The 19,146-nt window shown below is 40.1% G+C and overlaps 1 protein-coding gene across 12 annotated transcripts in view; it reads right to left on the bottom strand.

Annotated features, from left to right (window-relative positions):
• Window positions 1–18,943, bottom strand: part of foxp1 (forkhead box P1) — a 544,572-nt gene extending 525,629 nt beyond the window's left edge. For 10 of the 12 annotated variants that reach the window (XM_031901201.1, XM_031901192.1, XM_031901203.1 and 7 more), the window contains exons 1-2: window positions 18,244–18,943; window positions 15,681–15,779 (exon numbers count right to left, since the gene is read on the bottom strand). The gene's annotated coding sequence lies outside the window, so the exon portion shown is untranslated. Of the gene's footprint in view, window positions 1–15,680; window positions 15,780–16,676; window positions 18,138–18,243 lie in introns of those variants that run through there. The other 2 variants (XM_031901193.1, XM_031901194.1) reach the window with 2 other exon arrangements.
• Between the last annotated feature and the right edge of the window lie 203 nt (window positions 18,944–19,146).

Raw genomic sequence — 19,146 nt, 5'->3', positions numbered from 1 at the left:
GCCAATGAACTGAGATGGCACCTACACACTTACAACTAATTAAAAAATACATTTGTTGGTTCAAGAATAACATTTTAAATGGTAAATTATATGCTATGTAAACAGTGTAATTTAGAAATAAAAAGTACCTCTCCCCACTTATCTTCTTCGGGAGGCTGACCCATATTCCTAATTTTATTTTTTCAGGACTGGCAAAACTTTGCTCTTTAAGTACCTCACTCTAATATTCTTCAGAATTATAAGCAGAATGGTCTTCAAGGTTTACCTTTACTGTCATTACACACAAAGACACACTAAGGCTACACAACATCGCTGAAAAGTGAACAGAAGGCATAGAATAAGCACCCAAAGTTCTCCAATATCACCCAAAGCAGCGAAGAAGAGGGCGGGGCAGAATAGGGCAGGGCCAGGGTCATGACAGCATACTTCCCAACTGTCCCAATTTTTGCGGGACAGTCCCGATTTTGACAGCTCAGCCCGCAGTACCAGATTCTAAATGAAAAGTCCCTTATTCCCCTTTGATCTCCTGCACTGAACGCTAAAAAAGATACAATGTTTCTCAACCTTAATTTAAAAAGTAGGCTTTTGGCAGAGAGCCCAGAAAAGTTAACAAGCTACACCTGCACTGAGATACAATTGTAACTAATAAGCTAAACAGGTTGCCTTCTCTGCATCTTTTTCCTATCTTCAAAAGGGAAGCATCTCATTGTTAGAGCTGAGACAAGGAAAAAATCAAATAACTGCTCTCCGATGATTACAAACCAACTATGAACTGTACAAAAATGTGCAATGGAGTAAGAGTAATTTGTAATTTAACTAGAGTTTTTCCAGAGTAAAACATCTGCCAACATGGCTGCCTTCTGGAAAGTATTAAACTATCCTAAAACTAATAATTTCAGCTGGCAAGGAAAATAATTCTTCAGACGTTAAATCCCTGTGATTATGGCAAATTGTTGACTTTTGGTCATTTCTTTGAATTAATCCACTGATTAAACTTCTGCAGCTGAATAATGTTTTTTCTATGGTATTTTCTTGAATCTCACCAAGCGAAAGTTTAGCTTGACTTGCCCAGAGCCAAAGGGAAAAAAAAAAGAAAAAAAGAGAGACAGCAAACCGTCTTTTTCTTTGTGGAGAGCACGGCCACAACGAGAGGGCAGCGAGATGTGTCAATACCAGAGCCATTTTTCCTGTTACGCTTTGTGGTTTTCCTGACAGAGGGAACATCAAACATGCTTGCATGAAGTTTAACATCACTATTCAGGACATTAGATGTAATGTACTCGAAATTATAGACAAAACCACAAGTGTAGGGATGGAAGCGGCAGTAGAAAACACTGCATTCCTTCACAAGCATATAAATGAATTGTATGCTTAAAAATTTTAATGACGCAGCATCAACAAACCTTATATTAGATGCATTAACCTGTAGGTAATAGAAGAACATGAAGAAGCCTGCTCTCTCGTAAACCCAACTAAAAACTGCTCAGGCATTTAGTTACAATGATTCCGGCAAAAATAACAAGAGCCACCTACACGTAAAAAAAAGTGCCTTATAAATGAATACTAGTTTATATCATATTATCCCCATAGAAACATCACTTTACGATTCGTGGTAACTCCAGAATATTATTATTATTTAGCAAATTTACAAAAGCAGGCAGGTTGCTCACCCTAAAATTAAATTTTACAGGTAGGTGCAAGACAGCTTCGTTGTAAGACATTCAGATATACATTGTCATTATTTGTGATTTGGGAATGATTTACATTTTTGCCCATCTAAGGTTAAAAAAATAAATGATTATGGAGTTAATTAGCCTAACAAACAGTTTTGGAGGGCGGTGTGCCCCCCAACAAAATGACTATCTTTAAAAAGGAAATAGAAAAAAGGGCGCAAATAGATCCCCTTGACAAAGGACTGGGTTCCAAAACATCAGAGTTTTCACAATCCACAAGTGTATGCTTTTTCTGCTTCTTTGTACAGGTTTGGGATCCCTTATCTGGAAACCTGTTATCCAGAAAGCTCTGAATTACGGAAATCCTGTCTCCCATAGACTCCATTTTAATCAAATAATTTAGAATTTTAAAACTGATTTCCTTTTTCTCTGTATTAATAAAAAAGTACCTTGTACTTGATCCCAACTAAGATATAATTACCCCTTATTGGGGGCAGAACAGCCCTATTGGGTTTATTTCATGGTTAAATGATTCCCTTTTCTCTGTAATAATAAAACAGTACCTGTACTTGATCCCAACTAAGATATAATTACCCCTTATTGGGGCAGAACAGCCCTATTGGGTTTATTTAATGGTTAAATGATTCCCTTTTCTCTGTAATAATAAAACAGTACCTGTACTTGATCCCAAATAAGATATAATTACCCCTTATTGGGGGCAGAACAGCCCTATTGGGTTTATTTAATGGTTAAATGATTCCCTTTTCTCTGTAATAATAAAACAGTACCTGTACTTGATCCCAACTAAGATATAATTACCCCTTATTGGGGGCAGAACAGTCCTATTGGGTTTATTTAATGGTTAAATGATTCCCTTTTCTCTGTAATAATAAAACAGTACCTGTACTTGATCCCAACTAAGATATAAATAATTCTTATTGAAAGCAAAACAATCCTATTGGGTTTAATTAATGTTTTATTGATTTTTTAGTAGACTTAAGGTATGGAGATCCAAACTACGGAAACACCCCTTATCCGGAATACCCTTGGTCCCGAGCATTCTGGATAACGGGTCCTATACCTGTAATTAGGCCAATTGGTATGTATATTATGAATTGTAATTGTGCTAATTGTTTTGTGAACATCTACTATGTTATCATTTGCCGCCCTTTAGGCTGATGCCACACGTGGCGTTTTTCCGCTGCGTTTTTTCTAATTCTTTCGGCGGCTGAAAAACGCCCGATATCATCATCCATAGAAATAACTTGAAAAGACTCGAAGCAAACCACACAATGCGGAAATACGCTAGAAAACGCCTTAGCATGGATTTTTCAAGCGTTGGCCGAAATACGACAGTATTTGCAAAGCAAGCTATTCCTATGTGTACACAAAGGCAGCTGTCAGACCTAACGGAAATACGCAGCGTTTTTTGCTATTTTGCACTATTAGCACCATGTAAATGGGATTTGCTACGTCACCAGTACTAGGCTGAAAAACGCCATAGTCAGGGGCTGCGTGGCTTGTGCGGCGTTTTTAGGCTGAGAAAAAACGCAGCGGAAAAACGCCACGTGTGGCATCAGCCTTATGTCTGAGGAATAGGTGTGCGTTAATTAGCCTAACAACCAAGGAGTAATCAGCAATCAACCCCACAGTACCCTCCCATTACCCCAACTTTTTTGTACCTGGTTAAAATCAGAGTAGCACAACATGGTTGGTGTGCACCATTTCACGTCACTTCAGGTCCTCTTCTCTGTGATCCCAGAAACCACATATTTGCAACCAGTTTCAACTATTATGCTCCTGATGGGATGTTGTATGTCATAAAGGAAAGGACCTGAAAAGGCACCCACCAACTTGCACTACTCTGATTGGCTTGCCCTGGAGAAACCCAAACAATAAAGAATGGTCTCTTTTAAAAGCTTGCTTTAGAAAGGTGCATATATATTATACAAAAAGCTAACCCAAAAGTGAACTTCCCCTTTAAAAAACAGATTAGGGATGCAACGAATCCAGGATTCAGCAAAATCCACGCTCCTGGCTGAACCGAATCTGAAAAATCACGTGACTTTTTCTCACGTAAACACAGAAGTTGAAAATTTTTTGCTACGCGCAGCAATATTAACCCCTTCTGAATCCTAATTAGTATTTCAGTTCGGCGGAATACGAAAAATGTGGATTTGGTGCATCCCTAGAACAGACGCCCACACATGAAGTTAACTTAAATGAGCATCTTATACCCCAGAGATAAAGTGTGATCAGTGGATATTTTGTAAAGAATTGCAATAAAGAAGACTTTTATTTATGTTAATGTAACTTTAAAATTAATTACTACTATTCCCTAGTCATTTAAATGCAGTTGAACCTGGAATCATGGAACTCTTAAGGGTGAAGACACACTGGGCTACTAGTAGCAGCTACTTTTTCAAGGCTACTAACCTCCAGAAAATCCCCTGCCATAGACAATACTGAGAATTGCCTACGTGCTAAAACACACATAGAGACAATTATCAATAAATGATCAGCAGTCTTTTTTAGTAGCCACGACAAGTAGCTGCTACTAGTAGCTCAGTGTGTCTTCACCCTAATACTTTAGATGCTGTGTAGCATAATTCCTTAAAAATCATAAAAAAATCTGGGGTTCGGATTGAGGTGGCCTAATAGGGGATGTCTAACTAAAACAAATCTTTTTTTCATTTTTTCATTTTTAAACATTGTTTAAAATCAATTGTAAATGCAATTTCTATTGCTTGTGCCTTGTCACACTGCTAGTACTGACCTAAAGCAATGTAGCAGGGGTAACTGAAGGGGAACTGTTTTTATTATGTTACATTATTTCAAGAGTCAGAACCAGAGGTGAGTGCAGAGATTAGAAAGGGATAAACAAATGGAAACTGACAAATATAATCTTTCGTTTAATTAAACCTCCACTTTTTGATCATCTTAAGAGATCAACTTCTGACAGGAGTCTCTAGCTCAAAATCAGCTGACCCCATCCATTAACTCATGTGGAAAGGACCCGCATTCCTCCAGGATACCCATGTGATCAAGGGCTTCCGTATTAGACCAATGACCCATTGAATGTGCAAACCTGAGAGCTAAAGGGTCAAATAAACTTGCCGTAATAATTCAGTATTAGTACTAAATGGAGGTAAAACATTCTTAAACCCAAAAATAGTAGTAGTACTTCAAACCCTTCCGCAATTTTTACATTCCTTTTCTGTTGTTTTCTATTGTTATGGCTTTCAAAAGATATAAGCAATTTTAGACAGTTTAGACTGATAATACCAGGCTGTTGGTGCAACAGCTCTCTTGGAACTCACTGACCTGAACTATATGAACATTCTACACTTGCTCTATAGTTAATTAATGAATAAATTAGGGTTGACTGGTACTAGCAGTCTAAAACTGAAAATATTCTAGAAACACTGAAAATGAATATAAAGTGCATAAGTGCAGGAAAACAATTGGTTTGTTCCAGATTCATTAATGAATTATAAATAGTAATCTTTTATATTGCGCCACTAGGGGGAGCCTCCAATGAAAACTCACAGCATGGAAAACTTTCTGCTATAGTGCTTGGAAAATTGCTTTGCTGCAAAGGCTCCAGACTGAGAAACAATTTCGCTCAGCATTTTTTAAAAACCTTAAAGTAGACTTGTTTCTATAGTTTCTAAGATTTCTACAGTTTCTATGCACTACGGCACATGTGCTGATTTGATTGCCACTACATGTTTAAGCCATCGAATTATTCATTGGGTGAAATTCCCCATAGAGTAGCTTCGTCGTTCTAACTGCCCCATATAACTTCTTGGGTTATCTGTACACACACATATACAGTTATGGGACCCGTTATCCAGAATCCTCGGGACCCTCGGGTTTCCGTAATTTGGATCTCCTACCTTAAGTCTATTAAAAAAATTGTTTAAACAGTAATTAAATCCGATAGGATTGTTTTGGTTCCGATAAGGGGTAATTATAGCTTAGTTAGTATCAAGTACAGGTACTGTTTTATTATTACAGAGAAAAGGGGATCATTTAACCATTAAATAAACCCAATAGGACTGTTCTGCCCCCAATAAGGGGTAATTATATCTTAGTTGGGATCAAGTACAGGTACTGTTTTATTATTACAGAGAAAAGGGGATCATTTAACCATTAAATAAACCCAATAGGGCTGTTCTGCCCCAATAAGGGGTAATTATATCTTAGTTGGGATCAAGTACAGGTACTGTTTTATTATTACAGAGAAAAGGGAATCATTTAACCATGAAATAAACCCAATAGGGCTGTTCTGCCCCAATAAGGGGTAATTATATCTTAGTTGGGATCAAGTACAGGTACTGTTTTATTATTACAGAGAAAAGGGAATCATTTAACCATTAAATAAACCCAATAGGGCTGTTCTGCCCCCAATAAGGGGTAATTATATCTTAGTTGGGATCAAGTACAGGTACTGTTTTATTATTACAGAGAAAAAGTAAATAATTTTTAAAAATGTGAATTATGCGATTACAATGGAGTCTATGGAAGATGGCCTTTCCGTAATTCAGAACTTTCTGGATAATGAGCTTCCAGATACGGGATCCAAAACTGTACCTGAGACTGGGCCTAAACACTAAATATACAGAGCACAAATATAAGGGGGTCCCATCCCATACCAAGCCTAGGAAGCTTTTGTTTATCTCTTCAACATCTGTATTAGGGTTGCACCGAATCCAGGATTCGATTTGGGATTTGGCCTTTATCAGCAGGATTCGGATTCAGCCGAACTGATCCCTAGTCTGTATAGTGCCACGGAATATGCCAGCGCTATAGGAATAAAGCATAATAAATTATTATTTTCTTGGTATAAAAAATTAAATTCCATTGCGCTGTAGCATTAATTTAATTTAAGCATCTTGTTTGCTCCCGGTGTCTTATAAGTGTCAGCTTGGCTTCAGCACATCAGAAAGAATGTTTATTTCTGCATATTAATTGAGCATATTAACACAGCTGATTTCATTTCACACAGATCTTGAGCCACACAAGTCTCTCTTTTGCCCCTACTAATATACTCTGGCATCGTCTGCGGCCCCTTTCTGATGGAAATGGCGATACTTGTCCGGTCGCATAAAGAGCCAGTGACGCCTTAGGACATGTGACTCCTTTAGTTCACTGATGTGTTAAGATTGGGGAATGACTAATTAATGCATAAACAGTCCTGGTTAGAGGGGAAAGACACAGTAAATGCTGTGAAATTACAGTGCCCAATGCCTAGGGAAAGATCCGCTTAACAGGAGAAATAAAACAGGATAAGATGGAACAAGTCACAGGAAGCCATGATGGACAGAGAACAAAGGACAAGTGGCCTCATTTTTTATTTTCTGTGATCTTTTAATTATTTAGCTTTATGTTCAGCAGCTCCCCTGTTTGGAATTTCAGCAGCTATCTGGTTGCTAGGGTCCAAATATCCCTAGCAACCGGGCAGTGGTTAAAATAAGTAACTGGAATATGATAGGTAAGGGGCTGAATAGAAAGACAAGTAATAAAAGCAACAATAACAATGACAATAAATTGTAGCCTCACAGAGCAATAGTTTTTTGGCTGCCGGGGGCCGGTGACCCTCATTTGAAAGTTGGAAAGAGGCAGTCAAATAGTTAAAAAACTATAAGAAATAAATAATGAAGACTAATTGAAAAGTTGCTAAGAACTGGCCACTCTTTAACATACACAAAAGTTAACGAAGTTGAACCACCCGTTTAAGTGACAGAACCAGCAGTGCCGAAAAGGACATGGATATTGCCTTCAGTTGTGATTACAAATAACTTCTAAACTTGAGTATTTCTAATGAATTTGTATAGCAAAATGACTAAAGAAGCAGCAGTACGTGGCCACTGGATTCAACATCTACCCCATACTGGGCCGTCACAGTACTCAACTGGGGGCACAATTGTAACCGACACAGTTGCTGGAGTGCTGGTATCTCAAGTATTTGCAATTGACCTTTTTTTTATTTTATTTGGTATAGGAACCCTTATCTGGAAACCAGTTATCCAGAAAATTCTGAAATACAGGAGAGCCATTTGCCATAAAATCAATTTTCGGCAAATAATTCTAATTTTGAAAAAGAATTCCTTTTTCTCTAATAATAAAACCATACCCCCCAACTGTACCGCTTTTCGCGGGACAGTCCCAGTTTTTACAGCGCATCCCGCTGTCCCGGATTGTTCAATTAATGTCCCGCATTACGGAAATGCAGAACATTCATTAAACCATCCAGGCCAGCGGGATGCGCTGGCTACAGCCGAGCGCTCCGGCTCCGTCTCTTCTTGTGGCTCCTGCTTCTTATTCGGCGGCGACAGGCCCTTTTATAAGGTTGCGCCAGTGCGTACGTGTGACGTCACACGTATGCACGGGGCGCAACCTTATAAAAGGGCCTGTCGCCGCCGTAGAAGGAACCGCATAAGGAGCAGGAGCCACAAGAAGCAGCGTCTATGGGGGGCACTGTGTATGGGGGGCATTTTCTATTGGAGGTACTCTCTATGGGGGCAATTGGGGGGCTACTGTGTATGGGGGGGCTCTGTGTATACGGGGCTACTATGTATGGGGGGGCTACTGTGTATGGGGGGTACTGTGTATGGGAGGCTACTGTGTATGGGGGGCTACTGTGTATGAAGGGCACTGTGTATGAAGGGCACTGTGTATGGGGGGCACTATTTTAACTATTTTAAAAATGAATTTAAAAAATGGGGTTTGGTAATTGGGACGTGGCCACAAAGTGGGCATGGTCAAAAAATTTGCCACACTGCGCGCGCCAAGTCTTTTTGTCTCTCTTTTCATTTTTCAAATGTTGGGAGGTATGATAAAACAACTACCTTGCACTTAATCCCAACTAAGCAATATGACTCCATATTGATGGCAAAACAATCCTACTGGATATGTTTAATGTTTGAATGATTTTTAGCTGTCTGAAGGTGATCCAAATTATGGAAAAACCCTTATCTGGTCCCAAGCATTTCAGTGAATAGATCCTATACCTATATTTACATTCCAAGCGGTCGGGGCTTGAAATGATAACTTCTGTATGGTTGCTAGTGTTCAAGGACCCAGGCAGCAATTTGTTACACAGAACAGAAGATGAATCATAAAAGCCCTTAATGAGTTAAAAAAAAAAAAAAAAAATTAATAAAATAAAAAAAAATGTATATATATATGAGTAAAACAAAACTGAAGTATGTTTTTTGGTTGCCAGACAGCATTTTCAGATACAGCCTGGAAGGTGGCAGAATAGAAACGCTAATAACCATAAAAAATTAAGACCTAATGAAAAGCTGCTTAGAGGGGATCTGTCACCCAGATATAAAAAACTGCAAAGTAAAAGTCTTTTTCAAATTAACAATAAAAGCCAAAATCTTTTTGGTTATTAAAACATCCATACCTGTTATAAAAGTATTTAAAATTTTCAGCTGCCAATCATTGCCTGGCCTGTCTCTAAGCCTCAGTTACTACAGTCAATTTCCATTCTGCACTTCCTAGATGTCACTGCCGTTTCCTTACATCCCCCCTTCTCTACTCACTGCCTATATTTGTGTTGTCTGTGCAGGGGCATTCGACCCCCTATTGTGGGACACACACGAGATTTTGGGATGTAAAGTTTGCCTTAATATCAGTATCCAGAAATGCCTCCTGTCTGCTTGTTCTGACTGTGAATTCCAAGACTGAAGGAAACAAGATTTAAATCATTTATATTTTGTCACTTGGGTTGAGATTCGACTCCCTATCATTCTTTAAACGATGGCTATATGGCTGATACAGTACAGGTATGGGACCTGTTATCCCGAATGCCCAGATAAGGGATCTTTCCGTAATTTGGATCTTCATACCTTAAGTCTACTAAAAAAAAAATCGATAAAAAAATGATTTAACCCAATAGGATTTTTCAGCCCCCAATTAGGATTAACTATATCTTAGTTGGGATCAAGTACAGGTACTGTTTTATTATTACAGAGAAAAGGGAATCATTTAACCATTAAATAAACCCAATAGGGCTGTTCTGCCCCCAATAAGGGGTAATTATATCTTAGTTGGGATCAAGTACAGGTACTTTTTTATTATTACAGAGAAAAGGGAATCATTTAACCATTAAATAAACCCAATAGGGCTGTTCTGCCCCCAATAAGGGGTAATTCTATCTTAGTTGGGATCAAGTACAGGTACTGTTTTATTATTAGAGAAAAGGGAATCATTTAACCATTAAATAAACCCAATAGGGCTGTTCTGCCCCCAATAAGGGGTAATTATATCTTAGTTGGGATCAAGTACAGGTACTGTTTTATTATTACAGAGAAAAGGGAATCATTTAACCATTAAATAAACCCAATAAGGCTGTTCTGCCCCCAGAATAAGGGCTAATTATACCTTAGTTGGGATCAAGTACAGGTACTGTTTTATTATTACAGAGAAAAGGGAATCATTTAACCATTAAATAAACCCAATAGGGCTGTTCTGCTCCCAATAAGGGGTTATTATATCTAGTTGGGATCAAGTACAAGGTACTGTTTTTTTGTTTTTTTTTACAGGGAAAAAGAAAATCAATTTTAAAAATCTGAATTATTTGATTAAAATGGAGTCTATGGGAGACAGGCTTTCCATAATTTTGAGCTTTCTGGATAACGGATCCCATACCTGTAGCATTCTCCAATATCTGTAACCAAATGTGGGACACCAATGAGGGGCTTTGAATTAAAAAAGTTCTAAAATTACTATAACTTAATCAAACATAAATACTTCCCCTTTAGAGGGCAACTACAGCTCTAAAGACAATTGCCATTCACTCATACTAAATTTAATTGCTTTGGGTTTGCAACTGCGTTTAAATCTAAATAAGTAAAATAATATATATCAGTATTTTATTTTGTATTTATTTTTTTTTTGCGTATATATTCAATTTAACAACACCCAGTGGTCAAAGCCCCACTACACCTTACAACAAGGTAACACGTATACAAAACAGTAAGATCCCACAATATCTAGGAAAGCAAATGGGCTTTCACCCCAAATCTCTCCTTGTCTGGCCTGCAGGAAAAACTAAGAGCCAAGGCTAGGGCCCTGCAGATTGGGAAGCTCAAGTTAAAATGTACCAGCTTGCTGGGACGGAATAGGTCTCAATACTCTCTGCAATAAGGATTCCCATTTTTGGAAAATGCAGAAAGCATGAGCAAAAAGAACAACCCAAGTGAGCCATTTTATTGGGTGCATTTTGGCCCAGCACATCCCCTGACTGTGTTTCTAGCTCTGCCCAACAATTAGGGGGTTAATGGTAACTTAGTTGCAAGTTATGGAACAGGAGGTAAATATTGAAAGTGACTGGACCAAAATAGAGAAGAAAAAAAAAATGTGTGACTTGCCATGCTATTGTAACTGGAATGTTACCATATAGGTCGCAATTATCATCACTTTGCAACTCAATCACAGTACATGGCGTCAATAATGCCCTTAAACCCGTATGTACTTTCCAAACTGATTGTGAGCTGCGGTGGCAAGTCATGCATCAGTGTGCATAAGTTTATGGCTAAAGCTGGCCATACAGGTTCCAGGTAGTGTAGAACTATATTATATTCGTGGTGTGGCCATATTTAAAAATGTAATCAGCTAATGTAATATACATGCTAGTGTCACTGTTAGGAAGAGAAGAGGAGCTGCAGCTTCTGTCACAATCATTTGGGCTAAATAAACTGGACAATAGGGAGGCAGCCACATAGTATCAGTTCGCCCATTTGGATCCTGTGCACAGGGTCATGCCGTATGGCTAACTTTAAAAGCTAACACTGCATGGTATAATGCTTTTATTCCACTTGTATTCTACAAGACTTAATTGAACTAGAACTGCCTTATCCGTGTATAGTCAATGGCACAACAATGGAAAGACGGTACGCAGTTTGGGAGTACCTATCAGCCCCATGTACAAAACACTGGAGAATTCATCACATTTAAATCAGAACACCAACAACCGGTGTCTAGCACAACTGTTACATTTCCTATTTTCCTGGCAACACGCTTCTTTTAATTTCACATGTGACCAGTGCACTTAATGGCAGCATTTCAATAAATTGCCTCTACTGCACCTTCAAAAGCAGGTCTGATTTTTATAGAGGGTAATAAAGCAATCAGAGACGAAAAGGGCTGTATAACATCATACGGTGCTGAGATATTAAATTTATTTTTTTTCATGATCTAATTGTCCTAGAGGGTTATTGTAGTGGATGCATATCCTGGGTTAAGCAGCCTATATGGGCCTCTGTAGTTAGTTACGGGTATCCCACCCTCTCACCCTGCCTTGGCATCTCCCTAATTTCTACTGTCGGACAATATTTTGCCCACCCCGTGGCTGTTTCCTTCCTTCCTCCTGTAAAACACCTGCCATAACATGATTCACTATAGTCTAGTCACAGCTTCTCTGCAGATGTTGCATAATTGCCCTTTCCAGTTAGTGGCCCTATGGCCCTACACACAGACACCGATATTTCAGACTGTTGCAATTCTGCATTATCCAACATCGACATCTAAGGGCCACTTCCAAGGAGAAGAGAACAAGGAGAATGAGAGCACACACAGAGAGATAATAGAGCAAACGGTTTTGCTTGCAGCCTTGATAGGTGGATATCTAAATAATACATGCTTTAAAAAAAGATGCTTAAAAAAAATCCAGAACAAGATGTACAGGTCAGGCCTACAGGCTCAAGCTATTGTGGGTAAAATAATTGAAGCTCTTTCTATGGAATCCAGTTACATTTCAGCACTCAAAGGGCCGATGCATGGGAATCAAACGAGATTTAAACAGATTTATGAAGAGCTGACACCCATTCAAGAAGCAAAGTTTCACCCTTAACCGCTTCTGTGTTTAGGATCTTTACCCTGCAGCGCCTACAAGTAGATCATGGAAAGCTGAGACCAGTCGTAACTTTTGGTATGATGTACACAGTGGTTTGGAATTGGGCTTTTTTATGGTTTTAGACTTCTCTTTATGTTCATCAGATATCCGGTTGCTATGGTTAATTTACCCTAGCAACCAGGCACTTGTTTTGCATGAGAGACTAGGAAGGCCTGAGTAGAAAGAAGTAATATGAAGTAACACAACAACCACAGGGCAACAGTTGTTTGGCTGCCAGGGTCAGTGACCCCCCCCCCCCCTCCTCATCAGACAGATAGCAATTGAAACTGGAAGCTGAAAATAGGGCGATTTGCAAGGCAAATAAATAATAGATTAAAAAGACATTCTATAACATACTTAAAGGTAAACAAGCCCTTTAAATTGCTGTCCCAGTGTATACAATATAATTTTCTTTTAGGTATTAAAAAAATATTTCTTCAAATGCAAGTAGCCTTTACGGCACTATGACTAAAAAAAATGTAAAGGGGAAGCAACTGGACAATATAAAGGGGGTCTATCCCAAAATGTACGTGGTTTTCCAGCATTTCCACTTATGCTGCACACAATCTACAGATATAAAAAATATGAAAATAATTTTAAAATAAACTAAAAATAGAACAAATGAGCCATACAATACAAGACCCCCAAACACGATGCTGGGACCCAAGCTAGCGCCTCGGAGAAACAGCGTTGGAGCTTTTATGAGACAGTAACAGCATCTTGTAACATTCACAGATCTATAGCGCTCATGTTCAGAAACTGTCAGAAAGAGAGATATGGAAATGCCATGATTTTTTTCATATTTTTTTTTTTTATTATTACACCGGCTCAGCTAGGTGCAACTCCTTATATTATACCCCAGTCATTGCGGATTATATCATCCTGACCAAGAGCTGACAGGCTGCACTGCTTCTCCCAGATACAAAATGCAAAGACAAAATATGGTTACTATTATGAGGATTGTTTATTTGTGAAAGTCATATCACTACATTAAAATTTGAAGCATTCATCGGTTACATGGTGCAACAGATTGCAGAGCGGCCTTGCTTCTAAGAGCTTACAATCTTACATTTCATTAAATGCACAGTATTTATTTAAACACCTATCTGTGAATGCTACAATATGCTATTACATTAGGCATTACCTGGCATATTTTAGCATTAGACGCCCAGTATCCCCACATTTACACAATTAAACATAAATATAAATACACATACCAGTTACCCTCATTTTCTGCAGAGGTGGGTCTGTTGAAATATCAGAGGCAGTACTTTGGGTTTTTACACCTTTCTAAAAGTGACATCAAAAAACCCATTTGGCTGGCAAAAAGGGGTTTAAGTGGCAGAAAACATTCCATACATTAACCAAGCGCCACTGCCCGAGGAATTATGCATTCCACGTTATACGAGAACGGTAGAAATTCTGTACAATTTTTATTTTATTTTTTTTACACTGATGATCCCTAGAAGAACAAGAATTGATGTTAGTATAAGACACATTGAAAGGAATATATGAACAGGTTCGATTTTGCCCCAGCTCATAAAACTCAAATGCTCTGAGCAGACTGAGACACAGCACCTAACGCTCTCCCTCTAAAGCCCACAAATCGCACTGCCTTGAAGTTGCTGTAAAGTCGAAGTAATTTAAGATTATTGCGCGAGACCAAAGGGCAGATGAAGCTTTTTAGAACCTTCATTTCAACACTTAAAGCTGCTCATTACAGGGGTTAAATGAGTTTCTCCAAAGACAAGTACTTAAAGTAGTTTAAATCAATCTCTGGCACGTTCGGAGAGCCGCTAACATTATTTAAACTACATTTAAGCAAAACTATAAAAGACTAAGTAAAAAAAAAAAAAGCTGGGCTATGACGCCTTGAAAATATAATAAAGCACATAGAGAAGAGCCTATAACATCATTCTGTACAAAAAAACCCCACCACACAATATATATATATATATATATATTTAATCTGCCACAGTTGTCCATAACAGACTAGATAACAGTATAAGATACACAAATTACTGCATTAATATACCTTAATGTGACCATTTATCCAGGACAACAGATAACATGATATGGGTATTAATTGAAAAATACAGATCATTTTATTGCAACCTTATCTTACTCAAAGCATTGGGTAAAACATGCACTTTTCTTAATTAAAACTCAGCATACACAATTTCAGAAGAGCCCAAATATTTACAAAAACAGTTGAAAAAAAAAAAACATGCTACCACCAAAAGAGGAAATGGTCTCAAACTGATAATTTCACACAATGTTTATGCGTTCATGGGAAAAAATGAAATGATCTGGAAGAACACAACACACTTCACAAAATTGTGTAAACATGGCTATAAGGTAAAAAAGGAAAAAAAAAAATAACAAATGCAGCAGAAGTTTAACCACTGGTTAATAGGAAGTATTTACCTTGGTTAAAATCACCACTACTAGGACCCAAAACTTGCCCAGTGCTTGGAGACTCAGTAACAATAGGGAGAGGTAATTACTGCTATGGTAGGAGAATTGTATAATTTTTTTTGGAGTGACTGAAAACACCTCCTGGTTTGTATGAACTGTATGATTCTGCACCTTCTTCTATTCCCCCCCAACAAAAGAGGAGCATTTGTAATAGCCCATTTGTGCATAAGTGAGCTTGTAGGCTAGCTAGCCCCAGAGCCTGCACACAGCCTGTTCTTGACAAGAGCTCAACAGAGCCTTTCTTTGATCTCCACGGCTCTCCATAATCTAGGCTGTCAAGGTTCACTCGTTGGAGGCTGTTTACATTACTTTCCCCCCAAAAAAGAGGGTTTTTTCCCCCCCTTCTTCCTCTCCCTGACAATGACTAATCTAGAGGCTACAGAAAAGGAAGGGAAAGAAAGAACACTTCAACTGCCAGACATTAAACCTTCAGTACTTTTATTTTCGGACTTACTTGGCAACCAACTCATTTTTCACAAGGACTTATTTTACTGAATGCCATGGATTTCTACACCAAAGCAAGATTACATATACAATATATATATATATATATATATATATATATATATATATATATATATATATTACACACACGTGTAGGAAAATATAATTATACACACCTTGTCGAAGTCTGGAAGACTCAAGCGCAAAAACTAAACATTTGATTTTATTTTTCCTTCCATCATTTAAACACAGGATAAAGGCATTTATTCCCCAGCCTAGAAAGAAAAATATTCCGTCACTCAGAATGTTATTGTTTGCTGGCGACCGAAAACTTCATTCAGTGGGAAACACATGTTCCAAATGCAACATCATAAATGCCAGGTGTCTGTGGGCACCTTATCCACTCTGCTCGGAAAGCTCAAAGAAATGAACTAGGTGTATCGGACTCTTCTCGCTCTCTGATACAGTGTATCAGTTACAATCAGACACAATGATATCATATACTTTTATTTTTACAAAGTATTAAAAATCAAGTTTCACTTTTGTCATGATCACATAGGTACCACTTCTATATACAGATGATAAAAGCACACACATCTGCAGACGATAGATAGATAAATAGATAGATAGATAGACAGACAGACAAAGATGCAGAGTGTCATTTGAGAATTCATACAAAAGCTCTACATGTCAGATGGCTGAAAGCGTAACAATTTATCACTTAAAAATATTCCTACAGATGGTATTTGCAGAAAAAGCCTTGGAAATTGTTATAGCAGCAATTACAAGGGTAAAAAAAAAAAAAGCCTGTCAACTTTCGGCAGCATTTGGAAATAAAACTTTGCTCCAGATTTTACATTTTATTTAGGCAGCTTGAAGTGGCGGCAGCAAGAAAAAAAAAAAAAAGAATTAAAAAAGAAACTTGTCTGATCTCGTCACGCCATGGAAAATTGTGTTTTTTAATCTTAATTTACATGGCGTTATACGACAGCTAGTGCCAGGAAAGGCAAACACGACTAAGTGCCGGATAAATTTCCACCATAAGGAACGAGGGACCTGGAACCACATGCCGACCACAAATTCACATCCCACCCGGGGGGATAAAACTTAAGGGGAGACAGATTAAGGAAAGGAGGTTAAAAAAAGGGGTGGGGGGGGGGAACATTACAAACCTTTGATACTTAGGATGAGCTCAAAAGGAACAAGATGAGGGCAAAAGTTTCCAGGCAGGGATGTGCTGGTTACGGCTGAGCTCTGTGCAAGGAATCTCTGCACCGAGAGGAGTTAATTGGGAGTTCTGCATGGCATTAAAATAAAAAACATCTTGAATAGGTGCAGCTGTAAGGAAATAAATTCCCTTTTTGTGCCTGATGGCAGAGATTAGTGCCGGAAGCTCTAGTAAATGTGCTCTCCTATTTGTTCCTGTAACTTTCTCCCACATGAAGCGGCACAGTGCAAGTCTCCCTAACAATCCCACACTCCCTACGGAAGGCAGCACAAAGGACGGAGAAGATAGCACCGCGCTACTCCTTCAGGTATCTCTGCCAGGGTTGCCCACATTAACGCCCAGCATCAGGAACAGGTGAGAGCCCCAGGACAGAACTCCGGCACACCAGTAATAGCGTGTAGAGTGGCACGGGGTTGCAGATACCCGGCCTTCGAGGCACCCCCGATGAGACTCTATGAATGGAACGAGAAGCGGCTGGGCGCACAGTGCTCCCTCGCCAGACACACTGGGAATGACAGCTGGGCGCAGAATATTCCAGCGAGTACATGGAAGGAGAACAAGTGCATACTTTCCCAAAAAACAGTGCCACTTGCACGGGCAGCTGGGTGCAGAGCAATCCAGGCAGTTGGGGTATTTAAGAGGGTGATCGCTTCAGATTTTCCCAGTAACAGGACACAGTGGAGGGGCAGCTGGGTGCCTCGTAATCCGGTAACAGAGTATCAGACTGTGCGCTTCTTAAGTGGGGACTAAGACGGCGGCACAGACAGACAGCTGCAGGTACTTAGGGAGTTTGGAGTAGCACTGCAGGAAGCCAGCAGCCAGCCGAGGGGGGGGGGGTCAGTAGCTGCACAATATACTAGAACTAACAATAGTGCAATAAAGAGAACTCTGGCAGTACAGTGGCATCAGTCCCACTCCAGGCGTGTAACACCGGGGCAGCTGCACACTCCTACTGAGGCACCCGCTTGCACAATATCCCTCTTACAACATACATTTAAAGGGGCAGACGGCAACAAGTACACCCAATACTTCAGGAATAACAACCCACTGCAAAGGATGAAAACATGCACAAAGTTGTTCAAAGTTGGGCAAGTCGGTGGGCCCGGTGCAGCCGCCGGACTGAAGGGCACGGCACGGAGACAAACTCACTTGCCCTGCAGCTGGAACGTGCAGACATAATATGGAGCTTATCAGTGACAGCTACTGACATGGTATCTCAGCCGTAAAGTGCTGCTGCACTGACATACTGCTCACGCCAGTACCGACCTGTTGCACAATACTCATGAACTGGTATAAAACTTATACTCAGTACTGTCATATTGACAGAATACTCCAGTACTGACAGTAACTGCTTCCACTAGCGACCTGTTACTTGCAGAGTTCTGTAGTTGCACAACACCCCATCCCTGACAATAGTGCAAGAGGGCACCCCACCTGTCACAGAGTACTCCAGTAGCAGAATAGCCCCCTATTGAGACATTACTCCCTGTTACTGATACCCCAGTACTGACCTGTTACTTGCAAGGTACTCCAGTAGCAGGGTACTCCAGTACTGTCCCAATACTCCAAGTAACAGGACCCTCCAGTACTGACATGTTACTCAGACTGTACTCCAGTAACAGGACCCTCCAGTACTAGCAGGTTACTCCAAGTACCAGGACACTCCAGTACTGACATGTTACTCCAACAAGTACCAGGGCACTGTGACATGTGACTCCCAAGTAAGACCCCAGCACCTTACTATCCCCAGGGCAGAGCGCCCCCTGCCGGCAGAGGAGACAGAGAGAGACAGGCGAGTCCTGAGAGAGGAAAGTGAGGAAGAGAGAGAGAGACAGAGAAATGGGGCACGGACAGGAGGAGCCGAACACTCACCCTCTGGCGCCGCTCTCCTGCCTGTGTGTGTGTGAGAGTGTGTATGTGTGTGTGTATGACACTGTGTGTGTGAGAGTGAGTGTCACTGTGTGGGACTTTATTAGGAGTATCCCGTTCCCCGCTGCTGGCAGTGCAACACATGCGGGTCCCAGCGAGTACAGCAGCGTGCAACCGCCACACAATAAATAACAATAGATTCCTCCGCGGCTCCCCCCACAGCCCAGCTCCCTCAGGCTCTCACACACCCCCCTTCATATTTGTCCCCGGCGCTCGACAGGCTGAGCCAGCACTCCTCGCCCTTCTCCCCGTCTCTCTCCTTTCCATCTCCACCTTCCTCCCCGCGGACTACTTTGTCTCTCCCCCCCCCTTCATTCGCACTTTCCGTCTCCCACTCTGCAAGTGGGCACACGCTGGTCCGGCGGAGGGAGATGTTGTTATTTTTTTCTGTGGTAAGTCCCTGACGTCACATCCACCTGCTGGGTAAACAAGACACAGACAGGGAATGAGGGAGAGAGACCCAAAGGGGAGAAGCGAGAGGGGAG

The sequence above is a fragment of the Xenopus tropicalis genome, chromosome 4 (assembly GCF_000004195.4).
Source record: "Xenopus tropicalis strain Nigerian chromosome 4, UCB_Xtro_10.0, whole genome shotgun sequence".
NCBI classification, from domain to species: Eukaryota; Metazoa; Chordata; class Amphibia; order Anura; family Pipidae; genus Xenopus; species Xenopus tropicalis.
The sequence above is the reverse complement of the archived record's forward strand: the minus strand, read 5'-3'. Positions and strand labels throughout refer to the sequence as shown.